Below are 14,923 nucleotides of genomic sequence, written 5' to 3' on the forward strand. Positions count from 1 at the left end.
CAATACTGGCTATTTATCCAAAGAGTTTGAAACAAACAATTCAAAGAGACTTATGCACCCCTGTGTTCATTGCAGCATTATTCACGATAGCTAAGACATTGAAACAACCCAAGCACTCACTGACCGAGGATTGGATAAATGAGATGTGGTATATATAAATACAATGGAATACTACTCAGCCATAAAAAAAGACAAAATCGTCCCATTTGCAAAAACACGGATGGACCTTGAGGGTATTATTTTAAGTGAAACAAGCCAGGCAGAGAAAGACAAACACCATATGAACTCACTCATATGTGGAAGATAAACACACGGACAAAGAGAACAGTTCAGTGGTTACCGGGGGATGGGGGTTGCGGAGTGGGCAAAAAGGGTGAAGGGGAGCACTTATATGGGGACAGGCAAATAATAATGTATGACTGAAATGTCACAATATTGTAAATTATTATGGCTTCAATTAAAAAGAAAAGTTCCAGTAAATCAGATGTGAAAGAGCCTATATGATCAATTGCTATTCTTGCTGTACTTATGTAAATAATTGGGCCAAGTTTACTGAAATTAGACATTTTACAAACCAATGAGTCTTAATTTGCTATCTTAGCTAAAAATGAGGGTGATTTTAGAGAGAAAAGTGACGTTTCAGTAGAAAATATAGTACACATTCATGGATATTAGGTTCTCATTCCGATAATTATCTGTAAGGCTTTTATTTTCTATCCGTAAACTGGACCAGATCCTGAATTCTTCTATTGTCCTAACATAACTGGTTATAAATCTCCCAACGAATATTTTTAATTTTTTCATCATTTCTACTTGAAATCATTGAGAACTGAAGCTGCCCTTTTTCCTGAAGCCCTGCAAACTGAAGCTGGAAAGCTGGATATAAACTTATGAGACATTCATGTCTGTTGCTGTTTAAGCCACTCAGAAAGATACCTGAACATCTGATGACATCGTGAGAGACATTTCAAACTCCAAAAGATGCTTCAACTCTGACATCAAGAAACCATTTGACTGGCTTCCCCCTGGGCTCAGAAACTGGTTTCTAATTTGCTACCACTATTCATCTTGTTTTTCATTTTGTTTCTCTAGAAATGCTTCTTATTAAGTACCTGGTTACTTGCTTACACAATATAGGCCTAACTTTGGGAGCCCACCTGCATCGCCATCTTACTAAGAGACTGGAGCAACCCATGGCCCTCATCAGCAGAATCTCTCTCAAGATTGAGGAACAAACAACAAAAGGGGGGAACTGGAGTCTCAGATGGGGCCACACAAAGGGCACGATCTGCTCACCACAAGACAAAAGCCAATTGTCAAGAGGCAAGATGGTGCCAGAGAAAGGGCATTTTCTTAAGTGATAAGCTAGTGGATCAGAAGCTGTGGGGACTACTGTCCTAAAGAACCATCTTAAGAGGGTTTTCACCCAGACCAGTAGCACAGAATCTTGAAGCAGTTATATAGGCCAGTGGGTTATAGGGGAGAGGAGTCAGGAATGTTGACCCTCGATCTTTCAGTTGTCATTTGATGATGGCTGTCAGCATAGACTCTCTGTCTGGGGACTATCACATTCCTAAGGAACTCAAAAGAACAGAATTATCATCTTATTGCTGCTTGGAAGTACACACACAAGCAGACATCATAAAATCTGCAGAGCAGGTAGGTAGATCCCTTAGAGGGTGCATACCCAGCTGGATTTGTTAGGCAGAGGTCATTCAAAGTTGCAGTATGACTTGTTTTCTACAATATGGCTTCCAATATGTCAACATTGCATCGATCTGGTATCATGCTCAAGCATATTTCCTCCTCCTCACTATGTTACATTTGAGGCAGGTGTGGCTCTAAATGGTTGGTCATTGTGACTGACCTGCCTTCTTCCTTTCCCCTGAGAACACCTCTGCTGTGTTGGATTCTGGACCTGAGGAGCCAGAGCCTGCCCCTTAGTGGTCCAGAGAATTCATGGCTATGGTGAGCCCTGCAGTCCTCCCTCCCCCTGGATGATCAACTCCAGCTCGTGGAACATCTTTGCTATTTGCTGTGGGTGTCCCACAGAGTCTTCAGTGGCCTCTGTAGAATACGAGAGGAAATGCCACTGGACAAGGCAGGCTCACAGAGCCTTGGATGAAGGACAATGGCTGTGAGCAGATTTATCCAGAAACACAACAGAGCCCAAAGAGTCAGAGAGCCTGGGTTCACATCATGGCTCCTCACTTACTAGTTGTGTGTCCTGGGCAAGTGACTCCTTCTCTCTGTCTCAGACTTTGCATCTGTGAAATGGGGCAATGATAATACAACTCTCAAGGGTTCTTGGGAGGATTAATCAAATTCATCTCAAAGAATGCCTGGAGTAAACCCTGGCACAGAGTTGGGGCTCAATACAAGTCTGCTGTATTGCTCCTGTGTCTTCTTGCAACTCCTGTTGGGGATATGGGATCATGCTGGGGAGCCGAGTTGGGGGTGGGATGAGGAGTTGATGGAGGATGAGTACCAGCTTCTCTGATCTCACTCCTGTGGGTGTGTCTGATTCCTGCTCCAGCCCCACTCTGCCGCAGCTGGGTGAATTTAGGAATTTACTCAACTTCACCGTGCCTCTGTAAAGGGAGGCCAAGAATAACAGCACGTACCTCAAAGGGCTGTGTGGAGGATTAAATAAGTGATTACAAGTAAAGCTGCAATCACATGTGAGACTTTGAACCACAACGTCCCCTGAGCCTTCCTGAATTTCTGACTCACAGACATCATAGAACATCAGGAAATGAGTACTGTTTAAGTGACTCAAACTTGGGATGATATTTTATACAGAAATAGTAACTAGAACATATATAGGAGAGGATCCCTGCAGAATATTCTGTGACAGAGAGCAAAGGCAAGACTGAATGTGTGCCATTGTCTATCCCAAGTGAATGAAAATTGCTTCTGGACTCGTTATCTGATGCTTATTGAAAAGAACACATTTTCCAGACCGGTAGCTACACACCAGGGCCTGAAATCAAGTGTTCTAGTAAACCTAGAACCACACACCCTCATACCACAACTTTGAGGGTGCTTAGTTAAACTTCTGGTAGTGCATCATCATCTCCATAAACCATCTGGTGTTGCAGATTGAAGAGTTGAAATAGATGGAATAAGCATCCTCCATTCTTTCTTTCCTATCAAATGAAACTAAAACCTGGGACACAGTGACTGAGGGAGCTCTCTGAGGATCCTGAAAAAATAATGGTGGCACGTGGATGGAGAAAGAATGAATGATCCACAGGTGAATTTCCTGGGTTTTTGTCTTTCCCATGTCTTTCAGCCTGGACTCAAAGAGAACATAATTAATAGAACTATGCACAGGTATGAACACAAAGAGCTCCAAAAGAAGTCTTCTCTTTCTGATCTAAAAAGTAGGAATGAAGGATGCCCACGAGTAAAGACAGTGGAAGAAATCTCCTTTGAAAAATACAGCCCACAGAAGGTAGGTTGGAACTTGAATCCAACTGGATTAGCCTGACTCTACCTGAGTCAATTCCATGTTAAAACAAACACCCACCCCCCTCAAAGTTCTCCATAGGCTTAAACAAGACCCAGAGTCTCGTAACGTAATATTAAAAATGTCTAGTATACAGTCCAAAGTTACTTGAAATATAATTAACAATGAAAGACTGACAAATTCTCATGTGAAAAGACAATCCATAGGTACTAACTCTGAGATGATCTAGATATTGAAATTAATAGATCATGACTTTAAAGCAGCTATTAACACCCTGATGCAAGAATTAAGTACTAACACTTTTGCAAAAAATGGAAAGCTATAAGTCTCAGAAGGGAAATGGAAACTTAAAAAAGAACTAAGTGGGAATTTTATAAGATAAAAATAAAAATAAATTCCCTGGATAGTCTCAACAACATAATGGAGATGGAAGAGGAAGTGGTCAATTAACTTGAAGATAAGTTGATAGAAGTGATCCAATCTGAATAAGAGGGAGAAAAAAAGGCTGAAAGAAATAAACAGAGCCTAAGAGTCTGTGGGACTATAACAAAAGGTCTACATTCATATCATCAGTGTCCCAAAACGAGAGGAAGAAAAGAGTAGTGCAGAAAATAAATTTGAAGAAATAATGGTAACTACCTCCAAAGAGTCTCACTTTCAGGATGGCAGCACGAGGGGTTCTGGGGGCCCATTCAACAGTGAAACAAACATAACTGGTGAAAACTATAAAAAACCCAGACTTTCAATTTCAGCTTTGACACGTAAAGAGCTTGGAAGCTGTCACTACTATTCTCACAGCAAGAAAAGAACTCAACAAACTTAAAATCAACCACTCTCTCAGGTCCATCAGAGAATTGAGGTCCTAGGGCAAGCTGCCATGCAGAAATCTGGAGAGATAGGTGAACACATACAATTACAGGCAAGATCAGCTTACCTGAAGGTGAGGCTGCTGAAGCCAGTAAGTGAGAGGGGCACTTCAAGGTCATTATGACAAATTGCTGAAAACTGAATGTGGACTAGCTTGAGAGTTAAAAACTCCTGGGGACCCAGTCTTAAGGTCTGTCCACCATTTTCACAAAAAACCTTGGGGAAAAGACTTTTCATACTGACTGGGTGAGCTCTGAGTCTTGTCAAGTAAACACAGCCTTGTGAATAGGGTCTTCCAGGGAACTAACAGGCAGGTCAAACAATGGCAATTCTCTGGGATTAGGGCTTTGAAGTTCTTCAAATCCCCTTCTGCTTTCATCCAGTGGCTGCCAGGCTACTGATTTTCACCAAGAATGTGGGCTTTTGGTTTTCAAGTCTACTGTGGAGCTGGAGAGTGGGAGATGGGACTAGGGTAAGCTAAAATGCCATGAAGGTCATTGTCCTCACCAAGATTCACCAATTTTTATTGAATAAACACCCCTCATATCGCTGCAAGCCTTTGGTTAATTTTGAGAGTTCTGAAAAAACTGGTTCTGACCTTTTTTTCCTTTTAGCCATGTTGCTCACTGCTTTTATGTAAGACAGAATTTCCGAGGTCTTTAATGTGCTATTGTCACCGATATCCTGCTAGAGAGTTTTTAAAATGTGAAAATATTGTCACTATTTAAGAGTCATAAATGTGTTCTCATCAACCTGGCCCCCTGCCAGACTCTTTTGTATCCAGGGGAGTCTTAGACTAGTTAGTTAGGAATTGAAGTTGTTAGGGGAGGGTAAGACCCATCTGTGGGATATAGGAAGAAGCCCAGGGAACAGTGGGAAAGTAGTATCCAGAGGTCGGCAGTGGCTCTGTGTCCAGGCAGGAATGCAGTTTGGTGCCATGGTCAGAGGGCGGCAGGACTGTGCTGACAGTCCAAGGTGTATGTGTCTGTCCTTATCAAATTTGCTTCTAGGGACCTCAGGCAAGATGGCCTCTCAGTCCTGACCTAATACCTGCTGAGAAAGGACATGAAGGTAACTAATCCCTGAATTCTCCCTAAGCCCAATCAATCCTGATTGCTAGTTTCCAGTCTGGACATCTCTTCTCTACTTCAGGTCACTGCTGAGGTGACATTCACAATGATCATTTAGCTGCTTATGGGATTTAACTACTCATCCTCAGTTCAAAGGTCTTATGCTTCTGTGAGCCTGGATGGTGCTTCCTCCTGTACATCCTCACCAGAAGACACAAGCTGGTTTCCTACGACAAGCCTTCCTTCAGTTCTGAACTACGGGACTGTCTTTCTACAATGCCATGGTGGTTTGGTGGCAACAGTAGGTGGAGAGTGATGTTTCTGGGCATGATGACAGACGTTTGGTAGGGGTTGAAAAACACCCACCTGAATCTGCTGATGCTCATGAGGTCAATGGGGTCTTCTAAAGAGTAAAGGGCACAGTTTTCTGTGAACTCTGGGATGTTTCAGTCCTTGTTTTGCCTTTTTGTCACTGTGACCTTGTGCAAGTCTTTCTCATACCCCAAGGCCTCAGTCTCCTCATCTGTGGAGAGAGAGGGATGGGCTGGTCCTCTGAGGACCTGAAACAATGATAGTGTATTTATTTTTTCTTCGAGGGGACAACCTTCCCTAGCCTGAGCAGCCCTGTTCTTCTTCTTTCTTGCATCCAATTTTTCTTGAATCTTATCTGCATTCACGGGCTCAACTTCCTTACATCCCTTCCTCTTCTCAATTCCTTAAAATAAGACTTCTTCTTCCAAAAATATGACTCTCATCCAAGGCATTGATAATCTTTTTATTTATAACTACAGTGACCCTTCTCTATGCCTATCTTTCTCAAGCCTTTAGCAATGAAAACTTTGGACTACTTTGTCCTTCCTCCTACACTTCCTCATTGTCATCTTTATCATCCTCTTGCTGAGAAGAGAAAAGAGTTCATTACAACTCGATGCAAGTAATCAAAAGCACAGTATTCAATGACTTGTGTGTCTGTCAGCTTCCTGGATGCCTTCCTCGGGGTCTCCAAGGCAATTACATGCAGAATGGCCACAGCTAAAGGTGTAACCTTTCTGCAGCAATCATTTCATCCTTCTACTTTCCCTGTTACCATTGGCATCCCCAACCTGAGACATGGATAGGAGCCTCACCTGCTCCCTCACCCTTCCAGGTTTACCTCCTGAACATCTCTCAAATCTGGCATTTTCACTTCATCTGTAGTAACCGTGTGTCATCATCTCTACCTGGAATGTTACATCTACCCCCATCCCCCAGTCCACTCTTCCTAAGGACAATGGAGCAGTCGGTCTGAAATCCACACTCATCTGCACACTTAAGTCCTTTAAGATCTCCAGTGTAACGTCCAAACTCTGTTCTATGGCTCAAACCACACAGACCAGGGCTCTTTCTATCCCATGAGCCCTCAAGTGATGGTTAAGAATAACAAGGCTCCCCGTGCAGTGGAAGAGCAATTTATTTGATGAGGAACATGGAGTATAACACATGCCTAGTGAGAAAGGAGGGGGAGCAGTTTCCTCAGAGAGAATGCTGCTCTGGTCTGCAAACAGCAGCCATGTCATTGTCCAGAACATGGGACAGCCTTTTGTGAGCCCTCATAGGCTGGGCGTGGAGTTGGTTGAAGAGCAGGAAACGGTTCTGTTGGGAGAAGACCCAGATCAGAATGGAGACTCAAGGTCACTGACTTTTCTTGGTATTGGCCCATCATCAAACCCATCCTCCAGGGGGAGTCTCATCCTCCAAGGCAGTCTCAGCATCAGAGGGAGGGGAGGAGGCTAAGACCCTCAGGATAGGGGTCTTGTTTCAGCCACAAGGGTAGCCCAGGCCTGGGGTCAGCGTACTTCTTGTGCATATATTGTGCATATATGAATGAGTGTATGTCTGTGTATCCATGTGTGGCAAGCTGCGAATGTGTGCACATGAGTGTGAGTGTGCTGGTTTGAGAGTGTGCCTCTATATGTCTGTCTGAGTGACCACATGTTTGTCTGGGCGTGTGTCTGTGTGTACCCATGACCGTGTGTGTTTTTGGTTCGTTGCTATGATGCAGTGCTGCCTGTGTCTCTCCATCTCTGTCAGCATTTCTGTGGATGTCTCTGTGCATCTCTGTATGGGTCAATGTGGCTCTTTGTCTCTCTTTTTGGAAGTCACTCTCACAAACTCTCTTCTGCTCCCTACCAGGAGCCAGCTGCAAAATCCTGGGGTTTGGGGAGAAGCACTCACCAGCTCAGCAGAGGCCAGTTCCTTCCTGGAAGGCCTAGACTTTAATGGCAAATTCCAGTCTGTAGACCATCATGTCTGGAAAATGAAAAAAACAACCACCACCACAGACAAGAGTGATGATCTCAGTGTGAAGGAGTCCAGTGATAACTCACATGCTCCTGAGGCCTGAGGCCAGGAAACGGGAACTCTGGAGATCCGCCCAAGCCCACACAGGGTTTGGAGGGGGCCTTGCCTCCTCCAGCAACCAGCCCAGATGTTCCCCATGTCTGGGATGATGGGGGAGACAGGGTCTATACCTCAGCATTATCTGGATAAATCAAAGTATAAAGGAAACTCAAACTGGGGAGAGTTGAGGCTGGAGGGAGCTAGCATCCTATGGTGTGCAGGGACAGAGCTCCTCAGGGGAAAATGCTGCTCCTCCGGAGGGGGAGTGAGGGCTTACCGACTGAAAATGGTCTCCACTATGGGGGTGTCCGAGCAGCTGAGAACCTCTTTAAGCAGAGAGCACACCTGACCCAGGGGCAGAGAGAAGAGTTAGGCAAAGTGACACTTTAGGGGGACCCAGGGAGCAGCAGCATCCCCAGGAAAGATTCTCTGGGGACATTTTCTGTCATTACTCTTATTTGATTCTCAGCAATCCCACATCCACACTGGGCAGAAGGAGAAACTGAAGGCTTGTGTGTGAAGTGCCCAATCACAAAGGGCCACTGCTCACTCTGTGACGTGACATCTGTTTCTAAATAGGGTCGGCTCCTCTAGGAGGGGTGAGATTCTGGTTACAGGAGGCACCCAAACATGAGCTGGAAGAGGGCTCATCTGTGCCTTAGAGGGCTGCACTGGGAGTTTCTTGGGGCAGGGACCAGTGCATTTCAGCTGCAGTGTGAACTAGCACAGGGCTTGGTCCAGAGCAGGCACCAACCAATGCATTTTGAAAGATGGAAAAAAGAAACATGCACAGATGGGTGAATGGAGAGATGGACTGATGGAAGGAATTTACTTATTAAGCTGAGGGACTCAGAAAAGCTCACCCTGGGGCCTCTCTCAGTCTGATAAGCTCTAAGAACCAAGGATCAGGAGCCCCCACTTCTACCCACTTACCTTGCTCTGCACCAGCCCAGGAAGGATCTTACTGAGGCTTTTGAAGAGCCTTTGAAAGGGGACAGGGACAAATCTGAAAGGGAAAAGCCATGGGGTGATGCAGAGGCCTGGGGTTGGTATGCTGAAGGCTTCAGAGGGACCACTGTGCCCAAGGCAGTGTCAGCACCAAGTAACTGAGAATGGGCCTTGTCCATCCACACCCGCATGCCAGCAAACACCAAGGGGCCTATCCAAAGGGAGTCACACCCTACACAGCAGTGCACACAGTAGGTGTGTGTAGAATAAACACATAGTTCCAGTACACAGTAGGTGTTCAATGAGACTTTGTAGAATCCATAAATGGAGGAACAGTGCATAGTATGTAGTTGTCATGAGGATTCAACAAGATGATACATGTGAAGCACAGTATACGTGTTCAGTAAGTGTGAGCCATGATGATGATGACTCCTGCATATTACGCAGGACTCAGTCTCTCTTGTGACAGTAACTGAAATCAGTAACCCAGTTATGCTCCAGAGCTATTTTACCCCTCACTGGGACAAAGCACATTCACACCGATTATCTTAGTGCATTCTGTCAACAACCCCGATGTGGTTCCATATTACAGTTATCTGAAGAAGCTGAGACTCAAGTTGGGAAGCAGTGTCCAAGTTCACACAGGAAGCCCTCCACCTCTCTCCATGCCCCTCTGGTAGGTGGAACTTGAACTCAGATTTCTTGTTGCCTAATCTAGCATAAAATTGGTCAGTCCAGCCTAACAAGGGTTAAGTGACTATTTACTGATCCATTTACCTTTTCATCTATCCCTCTACTCCCAACTACCCATCTTCCCTTCCTCCTATTCATCTTTTCGCCATTCCCCCCTCCCACTCATCCATTACACCATTGTTCCATCTTTCCAACCATCCACCCATCATCCCATCCTATTGTCTCTGGGCAGGAGAAGTCAATTCTCTGGCCTCACCTATTAAGCAGGGTGATTTTCAGGCTGTCAGCAGAGTGAGTGCAGCTGTCAAGGACCAGGGGGATATTATTCTCTTCATCTTGTGCAGTTAAGAGTTCTGCAGTGATGTTTAGCTTCATACCCCCATTTCACAGCCTTCCGACCAGGAGCCTGTGGACGAGACAGTCTGGTACTACATTCCAAGGCAGAGGAGGCTTTTTCTTCTTGCCAGGAATGCCAGCCTCATCTCACTCCATCTAGCCCACACCTGTACTCATCTCGTTTCCCAATAGGTGAAACCAAGTATCAAAGAGGTCAAGTGAGCTTCCCAAGTGACCCAAGGTCACTCAACATAGGAGCAAAAGAGCTGAATTTGGAGGTTCATGTCCCTTAGACTTCAACACTCCCTTTTTGGTTCCCCGTGGTCATCAGAGTCTCCTTTGGTGAGTCATCTTCCAGCCTCCCTTGGAGCCCACTCACACATTCACATTGAGGATCATGTCCAGAGGGATGGTGACATAGAAACGGCGGCCATCAGGACTCTGCACAGTGTCAAGGTCCAGCAGCCGGGGATGAGTGACCTTCACACTACCCAGGGAGAACCATAGGAGACAGAAACATTAGGTCCTCTATCCAAAAATGTAGAAACCACATTTAACCCAAATTTACCCATCCCAGAGGTGGAGTTACCCATGAGATGGAGTCTTGTAGCAAAAGCCAGATGGGTTTTGAGTCACACATCAGTCTTTCCCAACCTCTGCGCTGGGTCAGATCCTGACACACACATGGCCCTCTCCAGATCTCAAGTCTATGAGGAATTGCAGGATAGAGACTGTGTCTGGGTTATGTTGGCATCCTGTATGCCAGCTTAGAGACTTACAAAGAAAGGGGCTACTCCACATTGGTTGACTTTGTGGATTGATGAGCGGGTGGCTGGATGGACATGTGGGTGGATGGGTGGAAAAGTAAACGGCTAGATGGAAGGAACGATGGGTGAATGGATGGATGGATGGCTAAGTGGATGAGTGGATGATGTATGGCCAACTGGCGTAAGTCTTTCATAAACATTTATGGTTAGGAATCACTCATCCCACTATGACCTTGAATGGCAGGTTAATCAGCAATGTTTATCGTGGATATTGAGGAGCAGGAAGTCAGGGAGAATGGAGAGAGGATGGAAGTAAGCCTTTTCTCTGGGCCAGCCACTGTGCCAGGTGATTTATATTCTCTCCAGTCCCCCCAATCTTTGTTCTCTGTGGATACCGTAATCTTCCTTTTAGAGATGGAGAAACCAATCACAGAGAGACTGATTGTTCTGCCCCAGGTCACCCAGGAAGTACATGGTGAATTTAGAAGTCGAACTCAAGGCTATCTGTTTGTCTTCAAGTTAGGAGCAAGCACTGGGTGGGAAAGAGTCTTGGAAATGGCTTTGATCCAGCCCTCTGAAGGACTCAGCCTTTTCCAGCTTCCTGGCATCAAGCTTTCCATTATTGCTCCTTGCTTGGAGAGCTCTCAGGTGTCTCATGGGAAACACTGTATTATGTTATTCCATGGACATCACATTGATGATGTAACTGAGGAGAGGAGCTTACACAGTGTTGCTTACTCCAAAGGCCGCCTGTGTTCTAAGGGATTCCATAGGTGAGGGGAACAAAATTATCATGTGTAGTGAAAAAAGCCTTGGGTCTGGACTTAAGTGAATTGGAGTTAGATCCCTGACTTTGCATCACACTCGTTGTGTGAGCACAAGTGCCTTTCTGTGCCTCAGTTTTTCCATCTGTAAACTAGGGATTATCAAATCGAACTTGGAGGGTTGTTGGGAGGATTACAGATGACGCTGGGAACTCAGGATATGCTTCTGGACTGGGGATGGTTATTGGTTCAAGAGGGCTGTTATTCCCTACCAGACTGTGAGAATGGTCTCAGACCGAGTCCTGAGCTCATCTTCAGACCACCCCCTCCCTCCTTCCAGGCCACTGCCTGCGGCTGTCTGATCTCCAATGGGGGTTCTCTCTTGGGGAACAAGGCCCTATTTTAGGGCTACTCACTCAATGATGTTCATGAAACGGATCACGGTAGCAATTTTCCCAAGCAGGCCCCCAAACACGGCTTTGGTAGTGACTCCTTCAGCCTTCAGGGTGTTCGAGAGTGGAAGCTTTTCGAGACTGCCCAACAGACCCTCAGATAACAAGCCATTGCTGAGAGCTGGAAATGGATATAGGGGTCCTCGCGGGTCAGATTTGACAATTCCAGATCCTTAGCCCCACTCCCTCGCTCATCCCTGCCCCCCTCCCTCCATTGGACAGCTGGACACACAGCTGAAACAGGTTTTCACAGAATCTCACTTACCAATGCTCAAGCTTCCAGCAAAATCTGTGTGACTTAGGGCCGGGGAGGGAGCCACAGTCAAGGGCTGGGTCTGGTTTGGGCTCAAGGGTAGAGTTTCCAGGAGGCTGTGGTCTGGCCCAGCAGCCCACAGAAGACGATGAGGCCCCCAATCTGAAACATCTTCTATCTTGGTATCTGAGGACAGAATGACTGGTCCAATGTGGCACAGATACCAGAGAGGAATTCATCCATCTGCCCTCACCCCAGCACACCAGGGAGAGAAGAGCAATAGCTAACACTGCACCCCATTTCCTCCGAGCCAGGCCTCAGGCTGAGCACTGCACACTCAGTCACCCATGTCATCCCAACCACACCCTAAGACGTGGGCACTCATCACTCGCATTGCACAGGTGAGGACATGGGGGCCTAGTGAGCTTAGGTAACCTCCCCCAAGGTCACAAGCACACAACGCAGACAGGATTTAAGGCCAGAACTTTTTGACCCAGAAGCCTCTGTTTAAACTAAGTGACCATCAGATTTACTCTCCAATTGGGCTTGCTCACAATGGTTTGAATCAGACAAAGCATTTGAAAAAACTAAACACACCAGTGGCTGAGGGACTGAACTGCTTTGCCATTATCCCCATTAAGTCCTTCGGTCTGGGTCCAGCCCTCAATGGTTTGTGGAAGTCCTTGCAAGTCACAGAATATCAGAGGCCACACTGTCATAGCCACCATCTCATCCAGATGAGTGCTGGGGAAACCCTGCGGCCATGCAAAGTCCTCATTGCACAAAGACAACCAGGGGATCAGAGAGGAGTAATGACTTTCCCCAGGTCTCACAGCAAGTTGATGGTAGAGTTGTGGTTGTAGGTAGGTTTCTGAACCCTCCCATCACCCACTTCACACACACACGCACACATACACACACACTCTTTTCTTTACCTTTCTCCTTTCTCTTCTCTCGCAAGCGAACCTGGACAAACATCTGGGGCAAACCCTGACATCTGGCTCCCTTTTACACCATCCTCACCCAGATACCATCAACCCTCTCAAGGGCCTATCTGGCAGCCGGCAAAGGTGCCCAAAGCTGGGACTGGTACCTACACTTTGGAGACACCTGGCTGCTTTGGGCAAAAGTCCATCGTCCATCAACTGGCTGATTTCACCAAAGCACCATCCTTGTTGTGGCTGGCTGGGATCGAAAGAGCTGGTTGTGGCTTGCCTGGGGAGGTAAATTTGGATCAGGGCCTCTGAATCACTTTTGGGAAACAGACCTTTTATGGATACAATGAAACCTAAGGAGCATATTCCCAGCAAAATACGTCAAAATGTACAAAATTGGGTGGATTTTAGGAGGTTTGTGGATCCTGGTGTGAATCCACAATGGCAACCTCAAGTTAAAACTCTTACTTATGGAATGGGCAGGTCTCACCTGGGCTTCTCAGAGGTCCTGGCGGCTGTCCTGGTCTCCTCTCCCCTCCCCTGTTCGCTTCCGCTGAGGAGGCAGCCTCTTTTATAGCGTGGGAATCAGGAAATGTGCGATCGGATGATGGGTTTCTAGATAATTCAGAATTCTGCAGTCTGGTGGTGTCCTTCAGGGCTCTCCAAAGTAAACCATTGCCAATCACATTTTAAGTAGATGCGACAGTTAAGCCATTTGATTGGCAAGATAAACAGAGAACAACTTGAGATTGGGACATTGTTCAAGACTTCATGGTTTCATGAGTGGGGCTCAGGCTGGGGACGTACGCTCCGAGGTGGCCTGGAAGATCAAATTTAGAACACTAGGAGAAGCAGGCAACTGGAGCCAGGAAGGGACCTCAGGCTCCTATCTAGGCCCTTTTCCATTCCTGGTCCTATTCTTTCTCTCCAAACTGTCCAAGTGCCAAAAAGAGAATCTGTCTCTTTTTTTCCTACATCTCGGAATTTGTGACTCCCTATTGCATGACAGTTCCATGCTGGGGGAGATACATCCTCACCAGAACTCTAGGGGGAAGGGGCTGCTACTCCTCCTCCACAGAGGCGGAAACTGACGCCCAGCAGGGACAAGTGCCCAAAGACACAGGGAGGATGTGACAGAGTCAGAGCTCAACTCACTGGATGATAATAACCATACAAACAGTGTCAACAGCTAACACTTGCTGAGCTCTGGCTGTATGCCAGGCCTGCAACTGACATACATCATCTGATGTACATCACCTCATGAATCCTTGTAACTTTGTGTGAGGTGGGAATGAGGACCCCATTGACAAGGGGAAACTGAGGCTCAGGGTGTGAGTTGATGCATCCACAGTTGCACAGTGGGCATGGGGCCGAGGCATCTACACTCCGGTCCTTTCTCTGAGTCACTGTGCTGAGGGACAAAGACGCCTTCTGAACACTCACTGACCATTGTGCTTTCCTGCATCCTTGAATTTCACGCTTTCCTGAAATTTCACTTTTATATCCTGGAAAAGTCTTTCCAGCTTCCCAGGCCTGAGGGATGCTGTGCATCCTGGTCTCTACCTTTACCCTTTTTTCCTGCCTTCCCCAAATGAAATAACAGCATTTGTCCCCAGATCTTGGGCCTTTGGAGTCTCTTTTATAGATGAAAGTACTGAGGAATGGAGACATGAAGGTCTTAGAGTGGGGAGAGCATGTCTTGCTCTGCTGAATCTAACACCTTATTAGCAAAAGCAGAGAGAGAAGGAGGAAATGCACATTTATCAAGCACGCTCGGTGTGCCAGGAGCTGTGCATATTTGAACCTCGTCTTGTCAGCAGTGGTTGGTACTGTTTCCCTCAAACGTCAGATAAGGAGACCGAGGTTCAGAGAGGATGATTACCTCACAGGGACACACAGCAAGTGAGTGGTGGAGTCAGAATTTGCCCCTGTATCTGACACCCCTGTAATCAGTGGGGCCACGCTGCCCTCCCTCCCTCCAGGCCTT

General features: G+C 46.4%; 1 long non-coding RNA gene and 1 pseudogene across 1 annotated transcript; both read right to left on the reverse strand.

Annotated features, from left to right (window-relative positions):
• Nucleotides 1-6,851: 6,851 nt before the first annotated feature.
• Nucleotides 6,852-8,797, reverse strand: LOC111772329 (uncharacterized). Its single transcript, XR_011430875.1, has 4 exons — nt 8,722-8,797; nt 8,066-8,133; nt 7,624-7,698; nt 6,852-7,041 (listed from the first exon to the last, which is right to left on the reverse strand). It is a non-coding gene; the product is annotated as an uncharacterized lncRNA (long non-coding RNA).
• A 1,276-nt stretch (nt 8,798-10,073) lies between these two features.
• Nucleotides 10,074-12,172, reverse strand: LOC111770064 (BPI fold-containing family A member 1-like; annotated as a pseudogene).
• Nucleotides 12,173-14,923: the final 2,751 nt, after the last annotated feature.

Source organism: Equus caballus, chromosome 22 (genome assembly GCF_041296265.1).
Source record: "Equus caballus isolate H_3958 breed thoroughbred chromosome 22, TB-T2T, whole genome shotgun sequence".
NCBI classification, from domain to species: domain Eukaryota; kingdom Metazoa; phylum Chordata; class Mammalia; order Perissodactyla; family Equidae; genus Equus; species Equus caballus.